The sequence below is a fragment of the Theropithecus gelada genome, chromosome 2 (assembly GCF_003255815.1).
Source record: "Theropithecus gelada isolate Dixy chromosome 2, Tgel_1.0, whole genome shotgun sequence".
NCBI lineage: Eukaryota > Metazoa > Chordata > Mammalia > Primates > Cercopithecidae > Theropithecus > Theropithecus gelada.
This window is the reverse complement of record NC_037669.1, coordinates 99,753,511-99,775,671: the sequence shown is the minus strand read 5'-3', so window position 1 is coordinate 99,775,671 and position 22,161 is coordinate 99,753,511. Positions and strand designations below refer to the sequence as shown.

The window sequence follows — 22,161 nt, the reverse complement described above, 5'->3', positions numbered from 1 at the left end:
TTCCATTCCAATTGGCATGGAATTATCACATTGTGGTTTTTAATTTGCATTTACTTGATGATTAATGAGGAATAAACCTGTTTTAACCTGTTATGCAACCTGTTCAAAATTTGTTTTTCTTCCAAGAGAAATACAGCTTGTTTGTTAGCTTAAGTTTTTTTGGTCCTTGTTATTTGAGATACGCAGATGAAAAGACAAGACTCCTGACTTAAAGAAACATAATGTAAGGAACACATCAACATATTGTTGTATGTAAAATATAAAATGGGGAATAGAAAACATGAGATATTTACTATATACCTAATATATAAAATGAAAAATGAAATGGAAAAATGAGTAAATTAGTATACTCATTGCTAAGTGAAATAACATGTACTACTATGCCTTAAGGTAGGTGTTTGTAAATTTCATTTTAAGATAAGGAATCTGAAGCTTACAGACAATTACCAGTTGAAATGGGTTAGGCTATGCTGCAGTAACAAACATCTCTCCATATTTCAGTGGTTTAAAACAACAAAGGCTTACTTCTTGCCCATATACATGTCCATCATGGGTTGGTCTGGAACTCTGTTCCGCATCTTTGTTGTTTTCATTGTAGAACTATGGCTAACAGAGTATGCACCACATTGCTGATACAGTGGCAAAAGGAAAAAAAAGCATAGCAAAGATTGCACAAACTCTAAAAGCTTCACCTAGTAGTGACATATTCACTTTTCTCACTTTTGTGGACAAAGGACAAAGGACTCCAGTGGGGCAAGGAAACATAATTCCATCCTCTAGAGGTAAAGTAATTTACCCTAAAGGGCAGAATCTTGACTCAAGCCAGATCTTAAGATTCTAAACCTAATGCATTTCCTTCTACACTGTAGTTGTCCCAAATGATCCTTAAAATAATATTGTTTCATTTACTTACTGTTTCCATAGTTTTTTTGTGCTATTTCTAAGGTTGAAATATTCCCTTATTCATTTTTCATCAAAATGAGCCAGATAACTCATGTAAAAAGAATTTATTTATTTAGCATGCCTGCTTATACACAGATGCGTATTTTCAATTTCTTCATTTCCAGTTCAGAAAGCTCTGTTGGTAATGAATTTTCATTAAAGTAGTACAAGATTGGAAAATAAAATAAGCTTCGACACATTTTCCAAAATAATCAACACAAACCCAAAGTGAGAACCAGTCAATTATTACCTCCGGAATCAGCCCCAGATTATTAAAATGCAATTATACTCAGAAAAGTAACTCAGCGGGGGACCACATTTTTTTTTCTCAGTCATTTTCACAGTAAATTTTCTCGGGGTCTAGTGGATACCTCTTCTACACTCTCCTCCTGATATCTGAACAACGCTGTAGGCTCACCCAGGACTTAAGAATACCAGAATTTGTTTCTCGCTCCGTTGGTTTCAAAGATACCAATTGGATACTAAATCAGATATGGTTAGATATGATCTGTAGATGGGTTTTATATAGCTCACAGTGTTTACAACTTTAAAAGATCAGCTGCTAATACTTAAAAATTGTGCATATAAGTTGGATTTGCAGCTTCTCTCGGAAAACTGAAAGAGCTGACAACCCTGGGCCTCATTTCTATGTGGTGATACTTGCCTGATGCTGAGTAACAGCTGGGCTTTAGGAGGGCCAGGTGCCACACAGATTCTCATAGTCCCCACCTGGGACCTCTTCGCTTAGCTGAGTTTTCCAACGAAGGTACACAGAAACTGAGGCATTTCTCAGCATCTCTCTCTTTCTGATTCTCTGCAGTTTTCCAAGCCCCAGCTGTCAGAAGCCCCCGATGCCTTGAGCTGCTCAGCAGGAGGTCTTCCCGAAGAGCTGCCTGTAGGGATAAAAACCAGATGCCAGAGCAGTAATGGCCAGTTAATTCAGCCTGGGGCGGTGCACAATTCCCTTGGTTCCTGTCAGGAATTTAAGGCAATTCCTGAGCTTCCCCTGACTTGGTTCCCCAACTTGCCTTTCTGCTTGGGCCCCTGTTACACTGACAGTCCACCCCTTGTTCATTCCTATGAAGTGTACGGATTCTCAGAGCTGGCTGCAACCTTCTATTCCGTGATAGCCCTCTCCTGGTTTGGACCCTATGTTTCCTGCTCACCTGTAGCCTCCGCTTACAGGCTACCTCTTTCGACTGCCACAGCTCAGGGCTCTCAAGTGGGCATGGCATTGCATCAAGTTGTTATTGCCTTACATTTTGTTATTTATTTGCACAGGGTAAATATGTAGCAGGGTTTTTTTTTTTTTTTTTTTTTTTTTTCTGAGGCAGAATCTTGCTCTGTTGCCCAGGCTGAAGTGCAGTGGTGTGATCTCAGTGAGCTGCAAGCTCTGCCTCCTGGCTTCACACCATTCTCCTACCTCAGCCTCCTGAATAGCTGGGACTACAGGTGCCCGCCACCACACCTTGCTAACTTTTTGTACTTTTTTTTAGTAGAGACGGGGTTTCACTGTGTTAGCCAGGATGGTCTCGATCTCCTGACCTCGTGATCCACCCACCTCGGCCTCCCAAATGCTGGGATTACAGGTGTGAGCCACTGCGCCTGACCAGGTTTTTTTTTTTTAAAGTAACAGTATTGGGTGTGTTGTATATCTACATATAAAAAAGTCTATCTTTATCTCTGCCTCACACAAACACCAAAATCAATTCCAGGTGAATTGCAGATCTAAAACAAGTAGGACTATGAAAGAATACATAGGAGGAATCTTCAGGATCCTGTAGTACCGCTTGTTTATTTAGTTCACTTTTTAAGTCATTCCACACAAAGTAGGATTGAGAGCCTACCATATACTGGGCTTCGTGCTGGGCAGCAGTGATACAAGAGTGAACAAGACACACTCCTTGCCCTCAAAGAGGACGCAGTTTAGTTGGGGAAAGACACAAGCAGCAAATGTGTACAACAAAGTGTGATGAACCCCCTAACAGTATATTAAGGGAGTCCAGAGGTAAGGTGAGGCAGGGTAAGGCTTTCACCCTACCTTACCTTAGTGCATGAGGGAGGAGTTACCCGGGAGGAGTGGGGATAAAGGCATGTCTGGTAGAGAAACCAGCACGTGCAAAGGCAAGGAAGAACAGGGCACACGGATTGCTACCCATTTCTTAAAAATGTGTGGAAACTCTCTTGGATTATGTGCTGGCTTCTTGCTGAGAAGTATCGTGTGTCAGTTTAGCATGTATGCCACAACATGTGATGTCAATGATGGGCATTGCTATCCCAGTTTTAATGATGGGACAGATGGATTTGGGGCACTTGGATGACTTATCCAAGTCCATCTAGTTCTCTAGTGGAGATGGTGGAATTATAACTCAGGTCTTTGGATCCCTACTTTTGTATTCTTTCCATTATGCCATGTGGCTGCTAGTTCAGCCCAAATCACACCTTTGGAACATCACAGAGCCGAGGGCTTTAAGGGAAGTAGGAAGGATGCTCACACAATCTCTGGCTAGGTTTACAATGGGCCAGGTTAATGCCTTCAGGCATTACATAAAGCTAAGGGACTAGCAAAGGGAAGGTTATATGAACATGGTCACAAAGGGTCTGGGTCACAAATGTGCTGAGTCCAAAGTGTCTGTTTTACACTAAATGACTCTAAATGGAGGGGGTGGTCCTGAAAGAAAATGCGCACTTGGACGCCATGCCTAACATCTGCCACTAGGTGGAGCTCAGATGCAGGCATAAGCCAACAGTTACAGGGTTTGGCAGAGGCTGCATTAGCACAGAGGGCAGGTGACTGTGCTCATGTATCTAACAGATACCAGGGTGGAGGCAGGAGGCCCTGGACACAAGCAGGATGACAATTCCACTTGCAGGTCTGCTGAGATCTGCCTAGGTCCACTTGCAAATCCTGGGCTGAATGTCATCGTTGGCTGCATGAGGTCTCTGTGCCCTGAAACCATCAGGGAAGCTGGAATTAGGTGCCTGGGATCTCACCTTTGCTCTGCCTGCATATATCTGTGGGGGTACACAAACAGCTGTATTTGGACTTTGAAATGATTATGGTACCCCACCTTTTCCCCACACGTGTAAAACACAACACTGGCCCTACAAGACCCCAAAACGTGCATGATGCCAACTGGCAAGGAAGCGTCTTTCTGAATTTCCTTGTGGCAAAATTCTGCTTGGGCTCATCAGACCTATTCTCTTTTTCTCCTTTCCTGGTGCCCTGTTTTGATATCCATTGGGAAATCCATGTGAATGACTAGCAAATCTCTTGTCATTTCATAACGTCAGTGTTTTCATGTTGTGATGTGGGGACAGCTTGTGCCTTGTAGGGCTGCTGTGAGCAACACATGTAGGAACAGAACCAAGAGGGCTTTGCAAACTGTGAAGTGCTCTATATGCTTATTGCGGCTCCACTGATGGTGCCAAGTCCTCTGTTATGCTATGGATGACTCCTCCTCCTCCTAGACAGCATTTTTCGTGTGCGAGGCGTGGTTCTAAGTATTTTGTCATTCAGAAATCTTCCCATATCCTGTAAGGCAGGTGCTTCTATATCCCTTGCAGGCTAGTTTGTGGCAAAGGGGGCTTAAAATGCAGGTTCGTGGCTTCAAACTTTGAAATCAGGGGCCTCACTACTATCCCCAGATGGCCTCTCCTGCTCAAAGACACGTTGCTGCAATGGAAATCCATGTGCCTTCCTTTCCACATTTTCATTTGTTACCAGATGGAGGCTTAAAAGTAGTTCTCCCTGTGGTTCTCACCTCCCTTTGTATTCGCCTCCAGCCTCAAGGCCCTTGCTTGGGCCCAGCTGTTCTCCACGCCCCATCTACTTCTCTCTTCTGGGATGGAGCAGAGGACAGGAGGAAGATTGAGGGGAGCTGGGAGAGCAGAATGGGAGAGCCCTGCTTTCTGTGTGTCCTGCTGCAGGGAGGGTGGGAGCTGCCTTTGCAGGGATGAGGAAAAAGTAGGAGGTCCCTCCACTCCCAAGCACCATTAGCCTTCTGTTAGGCATAGGGACACCTCCAGGGTATAGTTGTCATTGATCCATTTGGGTGCTGTTGGCTGAAGTCACACTGGGCCTGGTGAATTAGAAAATGCAAGACACTTTTCTTCATGGGAGCAGCCTTCTCATTGCCTGAGGGCCATCACCTCTGACCTTGGGCCAGTAAGGCAACTCATGATGCACCCTCCCTCCCTTCTCCTGTCAAAGGGCCAAAGGGTGTTCAGGAGCCTCCCAGGTCACAGAGCTTCATCCAGGAGCCAGGCAGGGAACAGACGGCTTTGGACCTGGGGCTTTTTCATTTTTTATGATTTCAGGAAGGAATGCCTGTTTTTACAAGGTTCATGGTTAGTGCTCAAATTCTAAATTGATGAGAATAGTGAGGGGGGCTGTGCAAAGGGGGAGGGGCAGGAGGTGTGTTTTATAAATGTATCAGGCTATAGCACCAGCACTGAATGAAAAGAAGGAAGCCAGCTAGACAGAAAGGGCGTTGGTTGTTAAGGTCCCCTTTGGTCCTAAGATCTGGGATTCAAAGACTGGATCTTATTCATTGGTTTTCACTGAGGTGTAAATGACTGATGCACTGTTCTGCTGTCTTTGTGGTTTACTCAAGAATGATAGACAAACTTGTCTGAGCCAGATTCTCCAGGCAGCCGTTTCAGGGGGAAACAAAAGGAGATGCACCTCTGTGAGGAGCCCTCCTGTAGCTACAGGAATAACCTCCACCAACGCTTCCAGGAGGAGGAAGCTCTAGTGGGTCAGAAAGGCCAGGGTGTTCCTGGAGCCATAGCTCAGTGACACCTCCTTGGGTCTGTCACCCCATCCCTGGGCCCCATAGGCACCTCTGGCCAAATCACACTGGAATGATACAGTTGGCTCCTTTCCTTGGCTACCCTCGGGAGGGAGTGGGGCCAGAGGGAACTTCTCCTTCCAGAACAAACCCAAAGGCAAATATTTAGTCCTGTAGACAGGTCTCAAGTCCCAGTTTCCAATGCAGCAAGTGTGGGTCCCTGAAGACGGGGTGGTCATGTGCAGATGAAAAGCAATTAGGGAATCAGCCAAATCTTTGCTGAGTGTGTTACACCTGACTCTATGTGGGAAGACAGGACAGTGGTGAACAACTGCGTGGGAAGTAAACGTCATAGGAATGCACAGGTGGGGGTGAGGTGGGAGCTCAGGGCAGGGGCCTGCAGGAGAGGGAGGAAGTTGCAAGAGTTGTCTGACAAGTCCGAGTCAGCCACGTGAGGAAGGGGTAGAAGATTTTCCAGGCAGGGGAGCAACTTGTGCAAAAGCGCAGAGGTGGGGCCGGGCGGTGGCTCCTGCCTATTATCTCAGAACTTTGGCAGACTGAGGTGGATGGATCTCCTGAGGTCAGGAGTTCAAGACCAGCCTGACCAATATGGTGAAACCCGTCTCTACTAAAAACACAAAAATTAGCCGGGCGTGGTGGCACATGCCTGTAATCCCAGCTACTTGGGAGACTGAGGCAGGAGAATCTCTTGAACCTGGGAGGTGGAGGTTGCAGTGAGCTGAGGTTGCACCACTGCGCTCCAGCCTGGGCGACAGAATGAGACTGTCTTAAAAACAAAAAACGAACCAAAAAAACCCCACAGGTGGAAGACAGCAAAGCAGCTTTGCCTTGCTGGGGAAGGAGCTGTTTGGGAGATGAGGTCAGAGAGTTAAGTGGGCCACTTAGGAGGGTTCAGAAAAGGAAGGAAAACCCAAAGGTACACTACAGAGTCTTAAACTAACAACACTGGCAGAAAACCAAACGCCCTCAGGAGTGTCTGGTCTTGTTCCCGTGACAGCCAAGACTAGGCAGGGCAGAGGGCCCAGAGCAGCGCTGGCCTTGCCTGGAGCAGCAAGGCTGGAGGTCCTTCACACTAGATTAAACGCAGATCACGTGGAAGGCCCTTGCATGCCCAGCCCCCTCTGAAGGTCACTGATCCTGAGTGTCTGACACTGATTTGTAGCTGCAGCCAAATGGGAAGTGCCTGGTCAGAGGTTATGTTGGCATGGTGTTTACAGAGTCAGTCCCTGTGTGAGGAGACACAACCCAAAATGGCCAGGGTTGGTGGAGAAAGGCAGGGCCATCAAGAGATTCCAGAGGCCAGAGTGTGGTCAGGATGTTCCTCGTTTTACAAATTCTCCTGAGCCCCGGCTCAGGGCCTGGTACTCTGCAGGGGCCTGGGATCAAGAAGCCTCCCCTAACTGCCCAGCAGGGGTAAAGACCCCTAATCCAGGACCACAGCCAGTTTGAGGGATGGAAAGATCCCTCCCGCCACCCTACTCCCAGCCTGGCCCTGTGGGCCTGGTGGGCCGGGTGTCTTCTGGGCTGGTATGGTCCAGTTTGGGTACTGGAGCTGCAGTTCTATCATTCCATCTTCCCTGAGGTGAGGATCTTGGTGTTGATGGCCAACCGCACATAGGGCCATGGAAGAGGCACTGGTGTCAAATACCAAAACTGGAAAAGCCAGTTGTATCCAATGGGTAAATTTCTCAACTTTTCAATTTTTCAACTGTGAAAAGGATTGATGTCTCTACCTTGCAGGGTTAATGGTTGAACGAGACAATATGGGTAACGCTGAGGCCCAGGCTCAGCTCAGTCTTCCAGCCATGGCCTGGCACCTTGTGGAGGAGCATTCTCCTGCCCCCCTGCGCTGGATGGACAGAAAAAGTCTCACTGATGTGCAGAGGCCTGGCTGAGCCAGCTTGCTTTCTGGCCAGCTTGAGGCTTATGGCCTGCAGGGGGCAGCAGCGGGACGCACCGCCTAGGCCTGGGCGCTCCTGGCCTGGCTGCTCGGCTCTCTCTGCAGAGTCTGGGATGGAAAGTTCTCCCTTGCGCAGTGAATGCAGCTTGGGTCGATTTGTTTTTAGATGGGTAATGTTTGCGGTTCTTTTATGCAAGCCCTTCACATCTGGCATTCGAAGAAAATAATCAGTCTAGACTATCAGACCCGATAGCAGCTTGTATGAAATTTGGGCCCGACTTTGCAGTAAAAGTGCCTCCCTGCTCCACGCAGGCGCTCCCTCCCTCTCCCTCCTTCTCTTCTTGTGACCTTTTATCTCAGCGGGAGCCCTGACTAGAAAGAGGGTTCTGGAAATGTGGTGTGTTTCTCATTAAGTTTCTGCAGCATAAAAGTCACGTGATGCAAAGCTTTTTTTTCCTGTCTCCTTTCTTTCCCGTACGTATCTACAATAACTCCTGCTGCTTAGGTTCCATTTAATTTGAGATGATTGAAGACTGAAATCTTGTTGATACAAATATTTAAAAAAATCTGTTTCTAGGGTGCTGGTGGTATGTTTGGTTCATGTTTCCTTGGCAGTGAGGTGGTCAAACAATTCCAAATAGAATCGGTCCTCTTCTAGGGACCAAACAGGCTCTTTTATCTTTGCACATCTGTAAATTTCTTTCTTTAAAACTTGAGCCTCTGACTTGGGAGATTTTCATGCTGGGTGGGCCCAGACTTCTGAGGGGGCCCAAAGGAACCTTGTGGGGCTGTCAGGAGTCTCAAAGCACTGGGAGGGCCACTGCCGTGAACAGCTGCTCCCTTCCCTGCATCTGCTGAGAGGCTCTCATCTGAGCCCAGTGGTCTGTGGCAACAAATGGAGATAGACAGAGAGCAAGAGAGAGCGAGAGGTAAAGAGAGAGAGAGAGAGAGAGAGCGAGAGCGAGACAGCACCATAGGTCCTGACAACTGCCGAGTCTCCTTTATCTTCTCCTGGGACCAGAGGCTGCAAGTCCTAGACTACCTCTTTCAGTATAAAGCCACAGGTTACAGTTTGTGCAGCTGATATCTTAAAATAGGTACCCAACTTCGTACCTAAAGCACAGTTTTATGAGAGCGTGAGTTGAGTCACACTTGTGCAAGTGAGCTTTACACTCACAATGTTGGTGTAGACCATAGGTCCCTCCCTACCCACTGCTCTACAATGCTCGGGCACTGGCCTCCTCTTCCCTTGGGCCCCTCACCATGGAGTCCTGGAGTTCAGGGGTCAGTATCATCACTACCTCATAGCCGTTGAGGGGCGGACTTGCCCATTGGGAGGCAGATCCTCAGGTGGGAATGCTGATGGCTGTCTCAATACCTGGCTTTTTGCTGACTTTTGTCCTTCCCTTCCCCTCCTGCAGCACCATTTCACCCTCTATTACCAACATTCATAGAAGCCTTTAGGATTCAGCCCCACCCGCTTAAGCTTTAGTTCTGAACAACAGAAGAGAAACGAGGAGTAGGGGTATCCATTTCTAGTCTGACTGCCATGAACTCCCTGGGAGACCTTGGGGAGTCCCATCCACCATCTGCACTTGTCCTTGTCTTTACAATCTGGGGTGGATTTGAGGTTTGCTTAACTCCCTTCCAGGTCAAAGAGTTTGTAGTAGGGGTCAGGAAACAATTGCCTAGAGAGGTCTGCTTTTCTTTCCTTCTTTTTCTTTTTTAGCAGCTTAGTCAATAAATGTATTGTCTTTATCTGAAAAATTCTCATAGAAAATTGTTTGGTTTAGCTCTCAGCAGCCTGTTCTCGAGCTCTGACGAAGCTTGCCTTCTTTTGAGCTACCCAGTGTTTCTTATCTGGGCAAGCGATGTTTTGGAATGATTCTACCTTTTCTCTTTAGCTTCTTTCTTGGGATTCTTCTCATAGCCTGGATTCTCTCATATAGCAACATGGGCTTTCTTATACATCTCCTCCATCATGTATGGAGTTATGCTGTTCTTTATGTATTGAGAAAATTGTTTCTTGTAAGATCTTCAGCTTCTTCCATTAGGTAATGCATGTAATCTGCAACATTCTAACCCATGATGTGCTTCCCATGTACTTCTGCATTAAATGCCTTGCTTTCAGAATCATAACCGGAGAATCTGTTATTGTGTCCTATGAGAGATGGAGAGGCCTCCATTCACAGCCCCCTACAGGGCCCCCAACACTTTATTACCAGTGGTGGTTCTGGCGAGACCTGCTTTCAAATAGCAGGTAAAAACACCCAGCTGACCATCAATGTTTTCCATATTGTATTCATCTCTGGTCACCTCAACTTGGCCTTCATAAGTCTTGTCCATGCCAGACTTACTGAGAAGCCTGCGGGCCAGCAGCAAGCCAGTACAATATGCTGTAGCATAATGTGTCAGGCCAACCTTCACACCATATTTTGGCAGTTCACATGCTTAAGCTGTGCAGACTATCATATCCCCTTCTATACAGGCATAAGCAATCTGACAAATGATATCTCTATTTGTCACCAAACTATCATCCTGTATTTGGGTGTGTTGTACTTATTTTGATACAGTATCACCAAGCGTTTCCAAGTATAATCATCGGTTTTACCCTCCTATCATTTTCTGAATTTCACTTGGTTTCTCTTAAAGCAGGCCTTGGTTTCTCTTAAAATAGGCCTTGTTCTTTGACAACTTTAGCAAACCCCATCCTGTAGAACAGAGACCCATGTTCACAGCTCAACACATACCTGCAGGCCTCAGAGGTCTACTTTTCTAAATAAAGTTTTATTGGAACCCAGTCACACTCATTCATCAGGTCTGTGACTGCTTTTGCACTACAATGCAGAATTGAGTAGTTACCACAGAGACCATGTGCCCTGCAAAGCCTAAGATATTTACCACCTGGCCCTTTACAGGAAAAGTTTGCCAACATCTGGTCTATGGCTTCAATTTTATTTCATCTTCCATAGGGTGAGGCAGACTTGTCCTCAGAGCCACAGGAATTTTGTTTCGTGGAACAAGATCTTGGTGACTTGAATAAAACTGAGGAGGCTGTGACAGGATCCAAGCCGTAGAGCAGATGAAGGAATCTGTATTAGCTAGGGCTGCCATATAAAATTCATTGACTGGATGGCTTAAACAACAGACATTTATTTCTCACAACTATGGAGGCCGAAAGCCCATGATCAAGGTACTGGCAAGGGAGGTTTCATCCTGTAGCCTTTTCTCTTGGCTTGTAGGTGGACACCATCTTGCTGTGTCCTTCCTCACATGGCCTCTTCTTTGTGCATGGAGAGAGAGAGAAAGAGAGAGAGAGAAAACACAGGCCAGCATGTGAGCTGCTGGTGTCTTTTCTTATGAGGACACTAATCTTATTGGATCGGGGTCCCTTCCTTGTGACCTCACCTGGCCTTAATTACTTCCTTATGGGCTCTGTCTCAAAATAGAATCACATTGAGGGATTAGGGCTTTAACATATACATTTTTGGGGAACACAATTTAATTCATAATAGAAGTCTAATCTTTTTCTCATGAGACTTTCTAATTATGCTGACCTGACAGATGGGAAACTATGTCAATGGAGGTCAGATGTTTGCTCTGTGTCTTCCTGAGAGGAAGACTTATGAGAAAGCAATGCATTGAGGAAGTGCTCCCTGGGAGATTGGTAAGGGAGTCGAGGCAGGGCAGGGGGAGAGATAGAGTGAAGTCCTGCAGGGGTAGCTTCCTCCTGATCCTTCAGGGGAGCTCTGAAGTGTGAGTTACATCTCTGAGTCTGACGGGCCTGCATCTGTCAATCACTGCCCCAGGGCTGCCCTGGGGGGATGTTGGCTCCCAGGCATTTCCAGTCTCTGCAGGTGTGGGCAAACTAGCTCTAGCCGCCTGAGGGCAGTCCTCTAACGGGAGTTGCAGGTGCGGCGGCAGAAACAAGATCACACAGAGGCCAGGAGAGCAACGCACAGCAACTGTAAAAGGAATTGGAGGGTGACTGGGCAGAGTGTTGACTGTATTGCCACATCCCACAGAGAGAAGTCAATGACAAAGGGTATATCGAAGACTGTCTAGCCCTATTCTGGTAAAACAAAATTTGGTACATCTGTGGGAAGGTTCTATGTTCGAAAGTTGTCTGAAGAAGGGACTAGACCTTTTGTATTCTTGCATTCCCAAACCTGGCACACAGTAGGTGCTCAGTTAGGCTTGAAGACTGCTGGTAGAGTGGGTGACTGAACGCCTGCAGGGGGCCGGAGTGATGGATAGCATGCTAGGATCAGGTTTTAGAGAGCTAGCCTCTGTCCTGGGCTTTTCACAGCTTGGGAACCCACTCCGGTCCTGACAGTCCAGGAACGGGGGAAGTTTGGCCATTTGACTCCATCTAAGGACTTTGCTGTGTTTGGATCTCAAAGACTTTCCTCCCAACACAGGGGAGTAGCCTTTTGGTGGAGGACAGTGGGGTGGGTGGGAACAGATGGCTTGCATGTAGCATAGGTGGAATTTTATATCTACCTTGATTTTATACACATCTTAGAACAAATTGAATGCTGGTGGCTGATTTCATGCGTTTTTATGAGTTTTGTCACATCACCTAAACCTTTTTTTTTCCCTTTGGGAGAATTGACCTGAAAAACTATTAGAAATAATGAGAGTTCAGTAAGGCAGCAAGTTACACAATAAATGTACAAAAATCAATAGCTTTCCTATTTCCAACAGTAACCACTTAGAAAAAATAATGGAAAAGAAAGATCTCATTCACAATAGAAACAAAAGATATTTATCACTTTGCAGCAAACTTATAGGAGACGACACATGTACTGCACTTCCTCCCTCTGTCCCAGGCATCCTTCTCTGGTGGGAGAGAGAGAATTGTTATGGCTACAGCTTGGATTCCTGGTCCCTGCCCCTCAGACTTTTGCCATAGGAGGATTGGGGGCCAGTGTTTCCCTGGGTCCCTTGGCAGGAGGTTTCTGCCTCTTCTGAGACATGTTGAAGATATGAGCTCTGGGCAGCTACCAAGAGCCTTCTGAGCATGCTGGTAGCCCACTGTGGTTACTGTAGGTGGTTACCCTAGCTTAGAGCAGTGACTGGGTCACAGGACATTAAATGGAGCAGGGAGCTATAAAGGTGATGCTGGTTTCCTGGAGTACCCACTGACTCTGGAAAGCTTCAGGGTTGGCTGCTTCTACCAGTCTAGGGGGTCTCATGGATGATCAAGCTGTCTGTGACCAGTGTGGGTACAGGGCGCAAAAGATATTGGTGGAGGTTTTTCCTGTACCACGATGGTGTCGTGTCTGGGATGGGAGTAGATTTAGGAAGCAATCCAGGGATATTTTATCCCAGAAACATTCTAGGGTTAAATCAGATGACCTCTAATTGAGTGGAAGTTTTACATATATTAATATTAATCAGGATGCTTTTCCTTTGAAAATGGCAGAAAGCCTAGTTTAGCCTTCCATGTCCTACAAAAAAACCCTAAACAATACAAAGCCAGCATATCCCATCCATTTCTCCTTGATGCTGTGCACACCAGTTTGGCTGCTGACTGCCAGCCCCTGCAACTCTGCCTGAGGAGTCTGCTTTGTCCATTCTTACAGTGGGCCTAAAAATGAAGGGTACCAGTGAGCCCTGGGAAGAGTCTGACATACGGATAGGTAGGAGAGGGGGATGAATACCCCAGCTCCTTTGCCTCTTGGATAGCATGGCTTTGAAATGTGTCCTCCACAAGGTCTCCCAAAGTTCCTGAGAGGGACTGAACCCAAGTTGCCTTTTACTAATTAATTAATTAATTAATTAATATTTATTTAGAGACAGAGTCTCAATCTGTCACCCAGGCTGGAGCACAGTGGTGCTATCTCAGCTCACTGCAACCTCCGTCTGCTGGGTTCAAGCAATTCCCCTGCCTCAGCCTCCCAAGTAGCTGGGATTACAGGTCCCTGCCACCATGACCAGCTAATCTTTGTAATTTTAGAAGAGACAGTGTTTCACCATGTTGGCCAGGCTGGTCTCAAACTCCTGGCCTCAAATAATCATCTGCCTCGGCCTCCCAACGTGCTGGGATTACAGGCGTGAGCCACTGCGCCTGGCCCCAAGTTGCTTTTTAGCAGTTACTTGCTCAATGATGCACCCTTTACTGGCTGCCTTCTCTTGCTCATTACCTCACTGGTGTTTTCCAGTATTATTTCTCAAATAAACTCTGCCTATCAATCCTTATTTCAGGATCTTCCTCTGTGGTGGAGCAGGGGCTCAACTGAGAGAGAGAGAGGGAGAAAGAGTGAGAGAGAGAGAGAGAGAGGGAGAGAGCGAGTGAGTGAGCACAAAGTACATATAATTGGAGTCCAGGCATAGCTTTGGCTTCAGGTAGGACTGGACACAGAGGACTCAAGCAATATCATTAGGATGATCAGGTCTTCCCATCACTTGGTTGTGCTTTCTTCTCAGACGGACGCTGTCAACACAGTGGATCTCAGCAGTTCCAGGCTTATAGTCTTCAAACTAACCTACCCTAGCAGAAAGAGGAGAACTTGTTTTTGTCCTAGGATATCTTAAAATTGCAAACCACTGGACTGACTTGCACACCTCTGAGCCTATCACCGAGGCCAGGTGGATGGAATACTCTGTGTACTAGGCAGGGTTTTCTAGAGGGACAGAACTAATAGGATATCTATATCTATATGTATATCTATATCTATATCTATATATCTTTGAGTTTATTAAGTGTTAACTCTCATGATCACAAGGTCCCACAATAGGCCGTCTGCAAGCTGAAGAGCAAGGAGAGCCAGGTCGAGTCCCAAAACTGAAGAACTTGCAGTCTGATGTTCAAGGGCAGGAAGCATCCAGCCGGGGAAAAAGATGTAGGCTGGAGGACTAGCCGTCTTGTCTTTTCACGTTTTTCTGCCTGCTTTATATTCTAGCCAAGCTGGGAGCTGATTAGATGGTGCCCACCTAGATTAAGATTGGGTCTGCCTTTCCCAGCCCACTTACTCAAATGTTAATCTCCTTTGGCAACACCCTCACAGGCACACCCAGGATAGATACTTTGCATACTTCAATCCAATCAAGTTGACTCTCAGTATTTACCATTACACTCTAATTGGTCAATCCTGATTCATGTGACTATGGATCCCTTTCAGGTCCTCCTCTGTACACTCCCTTCCACTTTTCCCACACACTCTAGTGGCATACAATGGAGAGAAATCAGAAGCAGGGAAGAAGGGCCTGTGTTTTGGAAGTAGATAAAGACAGACACATGTCTGTATGCATGTGCTGATATCTAATTGTGAAGAATCTGATCACTTGCTAACTATCAAAAAATATTGGTAAACATATTCAAAGAATCTGTGTGTAAGCCAGACCATTCTTTTTTCAATGTTATGAGACAAATAGAAAACAAATATCCCAGCTGAAGTCCTGCGTCTTACTTCTATTCATAGGAATGATTTCTGTAGAAGAGACTAACCTTTGAAAAGAAAAGCAGAAGGTGAGAGAAAAACTAGTATGTAGAGAGTTCCTAGTTGTATGCCAGTCATTGTCTTAGCACTGTATGGTTGTGACTTCATTTGACATGAAATCTATAGTGCTCATTTTATAGGTGGCCACACCACAGCTGGATGATGTTAAGTCAGGTGCCAAAGAAGGCTCTGAGCCTGGACTATTTGACCCCTCAGCCATGGTATTTTCACTCTTCTAGATATCTTCCCTCAGAGAATGGTACTGGGAGAGGGAAGTCTGCTCTGCTGGTTCTGTGAATGAAATAAACCCTCTTCCCACTAGTCTAAGTACTATGATGTTAGAAAGGAGACACTTTAACCAAATAGAGCTTACAGTCGTACATGGTGTAAGAATTAGAAGCACTCCATCAGCACTTGTGAAATCACAAAGAGCTTAATTTTTAAAAAAGTAATTTGCTCATATCCCAGCTGGAGAAGCCTGTCTATGTAGTCCACAAAGCAAGCAAAAAGAAAAAAATACAGATTACCTCCCTGAAGGCAGGACTTTGCCTGCAGGTGTTATGATTTTGTCCCCTGAGCCCAGTACAGTGCCTGACACATTATGAGTGCTCAGTATGTATTTGGTGAGTGAATAAAAAAATTGCATACACATTAATAGTTCTTTTTTAAAACAATACTACTTTCTAAATGTCTTTCCATGACAATGAATAAATCATTCCATGATGGTTGTAATAGTTCAACTTATTTAACACTTTATTGAATTAGCTATTTATATTTATTTGATACATTTAACTATTTAATTCCCTCTTTTTGGATTGGTGGGCAGTTCATATTTTTGAGGATAGTAAACAATGCTATGAATGAACAACGTTGCACTTAAGATTTTACAAATTTTTCAAATAGTTTATCTAGGGTATATATAGAAAATAATTGCTTAGTTAAATGGCATGCATGTTTTAAGCCTTGTTTTGGAAATACACAGGCAAATACATATCCATGTATAATAAGGAAAAATGTGACTTATTTTGAAAATTAAAGGGATTTGCCTTTATCACAGTCTTCAGCTAAACCTAACAGTCATATCTTAGCACATTTAGCAGTCTAAAGTGAATTAGTTAATTTTTATGGCTTATTGTTTGAGGTAAGTGGGCCACTGGATAAAACTTGAAAGTTTATTGCTTGCTTTTTATTTCCACCATACTGTTCTGTGAGTCTTTGGGAAATCTCTGGAGCGTCTGAGTATCTTGTCTTTGGGTCTGCAATGCCATGTCTCATGTAGCTTATATCCTGGTTTGCCTCCTCTCCACCCCCAGAACCTCATTAGTGTCTCTCACACAGAGGATTCAGATTCCAAAAATATTTGTGGAATTAAGTGTTGGCAAGAGAGTGGGAAATCCAGACTCGCACACACTGCTGGTGGGAGTATTTAATTGGCACAGCCACTTTGAAGGCAAGTTGGCAGTGTCTATTAAAATGTAAAATGTTCGTACCCTGTGATTCAGCAATTACACTTCTCCATGTCTTCTCAAGAGAAACTTTTGCTCATGTGCAGATGTGCACTCAGCACTGATCATAATAGTGAAAACCTGGAAAGAATCTAAATGTCTATCAATAGGGAAATGATTGAAAAAAAATTGGAAGAGATTCAGTGCTATAAAGTAGTAGTTAAGGAGAATGAAGTAGACCAGAGAAAAAAAATTCAGGTTCTGAGGGCCAGATCCAGGCCAGCAAAAATATTTTATTCACTTTACATAGTATTCCCCTCCGCCACTCCTCGCCATGTATTTTATAACTATTTTAGCCAAGTCTATTCTTGTTATTTGGGGGTAGTTATGCTTCATAAAGTCACTGCATACACTGAATTAGGGGAAATACAGGATTAGATTCTTGTGAGCCTCTGGTCACATTTTCACTAATCAATCAATACATGACCTTGCTTTATGTGTGTTTTTGTTTAAAGACAACTTATTTAGTATATATTGTTTATTTGTCAACAATGAACTCACAGCCAACAGGACTATAACTCATACCTGAAAAAAGCCTCTCTAATACACAGAAGGCACATCACAGCCTCCTTGCACTTAGGAACATGAGACAGCACTTCAACACTATGCTTGGGGGCTGTTTGTTTTTCTTTTTTTTTTTTTTTTCTTTTAGATGAAGTCTCGCTCTGTTGCCCAGGCTGAAGTGCAATGGTGCAATCTCGGCTCACTGCAAACTCTGCCTCCTGGGTTCAAGTGATTCTCCTGCCTCGGCCTTCTGAGTAGCTGGGATTACAGATGCCTACTACCGTACCTGACTAATTTTTTTTTTTTGTATTTTTAGTAGAGACAGGGTTTCGTCAAGTTGGCCAGACTGGTCTCGAACTCCTGACTTCAGGTGATCCACCCACCTCGGCCTCCCAAAGTGCTGGGATCACAGGTCCTGGCCAGTGGCTGTTTTAAACAGCAAAATTACCAACAAAAAGCACAAAGATGGAAACATATGGCATTAAATACACCACAAAAAGAACACTTGTTTACATTGATGTGAGCTGAAGAAAGAAGGCAGAGCTCTCCCCTTGTTCCTTCTAGGCTGGGAACACGCACATTAGGCAACTCATATATTTTGCTGTTCTGTGCATGTCCATAAATGACATGAAAAAACTGGGAATATTGATTGTGAGGTGACAAATAAATTTTAGCAAGTAGGTACATTTGCAAATACGGAGTCATAAATAATGAGCATTGACTGTATATATCTCTGAAATATAAGGACTCTTTTAGAAACATCTCAATTACCGTTATTACTCTTAGATTCCTTAGTCTTTTTTCATCTTTGTGTATAAACTGGAGATTCCTTAATGTTATTGACTATCCAAAGTGCACATTTTCCCAGTGTCTCACTAAAAATCATTATGACTTCATGGATTTAAGCATACTTGGCAAATTTTAATTCATGATATGATGATGACTATGAATTTTATTTCTTATTACTTTTTAACTTTTATTTTAGATTTGAGGATACATGCACAGGTTTTCTATATAGGTAAATTTTATGTCACAAGGATTTGATGTACGGATTATTCTGTATAATCTGTGCTTCTTAAAAGAATGGGAGGATCACCTGAAAAATAGTCACATGGTCTCCCAAACTCACAGTGAAATTAATGAGGGACTGATGGGCATGACTCCCCAAATTTGGATGATATGATTTGGCTCTGTGTGTCCACCCAAATCTCATCTCAAATTGTAATTCCCACATGTCAAGGGAGGGAGGTGATTGGATCGTGTGGGTGGTATCCCCCATGCTGTTCTCTTGATAGTGAGTGAGTTCTTAGGGGATCTGGTGCTTTTATAAGTGTTTGGAAGTTCCTCCCTCATTCTTTTCTCTCCTGCTGCCTTGTAAAGAAGGTACTTGCTTCCCCTTCATCTTCTGCTACGACTGTAAGTTTTCTGAGGTCTCCCTAGCTATGTGGAACTGTGAGTCAATTAAATCTCTTTCCTTTATAAATTACCCAGTCATGGGTATTTCTTTATAGCTGTGTGAAAACAGACTAATATATTGGGTCTGAATCCCCAGATTCCAACATTAAAAGTCCACTGGAGAGAGGTGGTGCAGTGAATGGGTAAAAAAAAGAAAAGAAAGGAAAAAGTGTAATCATTCTTCCAACAGGGCCACTGCTCTTCCCTGTGATGAAGGTGAGAGCAACAGTGAGTGCACCATGGCATAGCGCAACTAGCACAGTTTTACAGCCAGATATCACCTGGCTTCCAATTGAAGTCTTACTTCTTACCAGCTGCTGACCTAAGGCAAGTTGTCTAATTCCTTGAGCCTTAGTTTTCTTATCTGGACAATGAAAATAATCACTACCTCACAGAGTTGTTGGCAGATAAAAATCATATATGTGAAGAATATGGTACATAGTAGGTATTTGTAAATGCTAATTAATGTTTGCTGTTGTTCTTTTTTCAGTGTTCAGTTTCATTTAATGACCCCCATCTCCTTGAAGGGCAGGTGCAGGCAGCTAGGCAATGGCAAGAGATGCTTACTTGATGATCTTGCCCTGACTGAAGGCTTGGCCCACACTCTTGAAGGCCCCCTCCCAGCAAAAATACTCTTGAACCAGTGCCTGGGTCTCCTTGTTGCCAGGATCCAGTTTTACATCATGTATATGACTTGTAGTCCCACCGCCAATCTGGACTCAGTGAAAGGGGAAGCTTCCGGCCCTGGAAGACCCAGACTCGGAGCTGCTATTGTTGGTTCCAAAGAAGACACTGACAAAAACATTCTTCCTCAGCTTGGCCAGTCACTGGAATATTCCAGTGATGAGATTGCAACTCATGAAGATCTGGGTGAGTTCTTCAAGGAAGTGATACTCTGAGAACTACAGGAACCACCCATCCTTATCGAACTGCTCCCCAAAATATGGCAGCACCCCAGAGAGTGTGTCCTTCTTAGAGTACCTGCACTGAAATTTATCCAACACAAAGGTACTCTTGGATGGTGAGCAAAGGGGTCCTTGGCCTTGGGCTCATCAGCCAGCACCTGCTCACATTCATCCATCTCCTCCTCAGGAGCAGGGGCAGCTGCCTTTTTCTCCTCTTTCTGCTCAGCCTGGGGCTTCTGCTTCCCTTCCTGTGAGCCCTTCCCTTTCCATGTGATGTCCTGTTTAGGGTGGCTCTCGGCAAACTTTTAAACATCAAACTGGGCCATGTTCTCACACAGATTCACTTCCCCCCAAACAACCTGGAATTGAGGCTGGTTAACGCAGGTGAGGAACCAGCGGTTGGCATTGGGGAAGGCCTGGTGGAAAGAAGCTTCCAGGACCTGCTTATAGAACTACAACATATGCAAACAACTGTGATATCAGCCAGTGGCACTTGTTCACCCACCAGAGAAGTCCTCATCTTCAAGTGAGCATGCAGCAGCCCCAGAATTCACCTCACCTCCTTCTTTGCACTCTTGGTGGCCTTTTTGTTATGCTGCATGATGCCCACGGTGAGGAACACCCAGGTACTGGCACTGTATCACTGTCAGCAAAGCTCACCCACTACACCCCTTGGGCTACTGCCTCTAGCTCCTCATGTAGGCAATGGCATTGCTCTCAAACACACAGAATCCATCATCACCCTCAAATGCTGGAAACTTCCTGGCAAGAAATTTGCAGAGAAATTCAGGAGTATTGTTGGTTTGGCCAAAGTGGGGTAGGGTGGTGCAGAGAGCATGTGGACCTGAGCCCCGCTGTACTGAACAGCAATGGACACCTTGAAAGCCCTCACATTTTCAGGACATGAGTACAGGGTCCCAGCTGCCATGGTGATTCTGCAGAGAAAGGGGGTGTTGCTGTTATTTTTATCATATGCCTGATTGCAGCCCTCCGAGGAAGGCCGATAGGCAGACTTGCTATCTCCTATGAGAGAGGCCCTGGGGAAGGCAAGAGGAAAGGCACTGTGGCCAGGTGAGTCACACCATAGTGGTAGGGTGGGGCTGAGAGTTGAATTCCTGGCCCCTGGTCCATAGCTCTGTCTTAAATAAAAGGAGCCAGATTGTTGAAAAGCCATTGCCTAAATGATTAAAAAACAAAAACGAAAACAAAACAGACTAGCTCTGGGGACAGGTGCATGTTTTGCCCTCTGACCCTAGGCCACCTTGCCCAGAGAGGAGGCCGAGCACCTGGCAGCCTTGTTTATCTGTCCTCTTCTCATCTGGGTTGTGGGTTTATCTGGAGGGAGTCCCAAACTGGTGACTTATGTTTCTCCCCCAGGCACTTCAGGACAGAGAGCTGCATCCATTGGGATGGAACATCCCTATCTAGAGTGACTTCTCTGGCCTTCTTAGAACACATTGCCCTTAGACTATTCAAGTGTGTGTTTGTGTGTGGGACCAGGACAGGGTGGTACAGAATTCTAATTCAGATTAATAGGATATCTAAAAGGTGAAAAACTCTGTAAGGAATACGAATCAGAAGCAAGAATCACTTCACAAGGAGGCTCCCTTTCCCCTTTCTCTTTCCCTCATTCTCTCCACTGTTTTGATAAACTTGATGCTCACCCCAGCTGTGGCATCATGGTAAAGCTTTGACTTTTTCATATTATCAGTCTTCCCCATAAAGTGGAGTTATTCTGAAGAACTGAGCTACCCAATGTGAGCTAGTATGGACTAGTGGCAAAGTCAGTGGATTTGGGTACAGATGGCCTGAGTTTGTGTCCTGGTCCTGTAACGCTGGGGATGTGTGACCTGGAGTAAGCACCTGCTTTGAGCCTAAGCTTTCTTATATATGTAAATGACCTTGGTTTGCTCACATTTTCTATGTGCCTTACTTTTTTTTGCAATACTTGTGCTCTGATTGAAACTGGAACTGTGACATGTTTTGAGAGTGAATAAATACTGAACATCAATGTTGAAATATTTGGTGATTATAATCATGCCTTGGAGGCCGGGCGTGGTGGCTCAAGCCTGTAATCCCAGCACTTTGGGAGGCCGAGACGGGCGGATCACGAGGTCAGGAGATCGAGACCATCCTGGCTAACATGGTGAAACCCCGTCTCTACTAAAAAATACAAAAAATTAGCTGGGTGAAGTGGCGGGCACCTGTAGTCCCAGCTACTCGGGAGGCTGAGGCAGGAGAATGGCGTAAACCCGGGAGGCAGAGCTTGCAGTGAGCTGAGATCCGGCCACTGCACTCCAGCCTGGGCGACAGAGCGAGACTCCCTCTCAAAAAAAAAAAAAAATCATGCCTTGGAATGTTCTGGGTCATGTTGTTACTGAGCAATGGGCTTGCTATCCATGTGCATAGAAGCCAATACTATGGGAGCAGCTTTTGAGAGAGGAAAAAGCTTTATTGCAAGTCAATAGGCAATCAACTTATTGCAAGTCAATAGGCAAGTCAACAGCAAGGAGACAGGAGGCAACGTTCAACTCTGTCTCCCTGAACTGCAGTCTAGGGACAGATTTTAAAAGCAAAGAGTAGCAATGAGAGAGATAGGCAAATGCAATGAAGCATGATCTAAATTGGTTTATGCAAAGACGTGATGCTGAGTCCTTGGCTTTTAGGTCTTTACTGTGACAAAACAGAGCA

The 22,161-nt window shown here is 45.1% G+C and overlaps 2 pseudogenes; both read right to left on the bottom strand.

Annotated features, from left to right (window-relative positions):
- Positions 1–9,445: 9,445 nt before the first annotated feature.
- Positions 9,446–12,681, bottom strand: LOC112619351 (annotated as a pseudogene).
- Positions 12,682–19,128: 6,447 nt separating this feature from the next.
- Positions 19,129–20,398, bottom strand: LOC112619272 (annotated as a pseudogene).
- Positions 20,399–22,161: the final 1,763 nt, after the last annotated feature.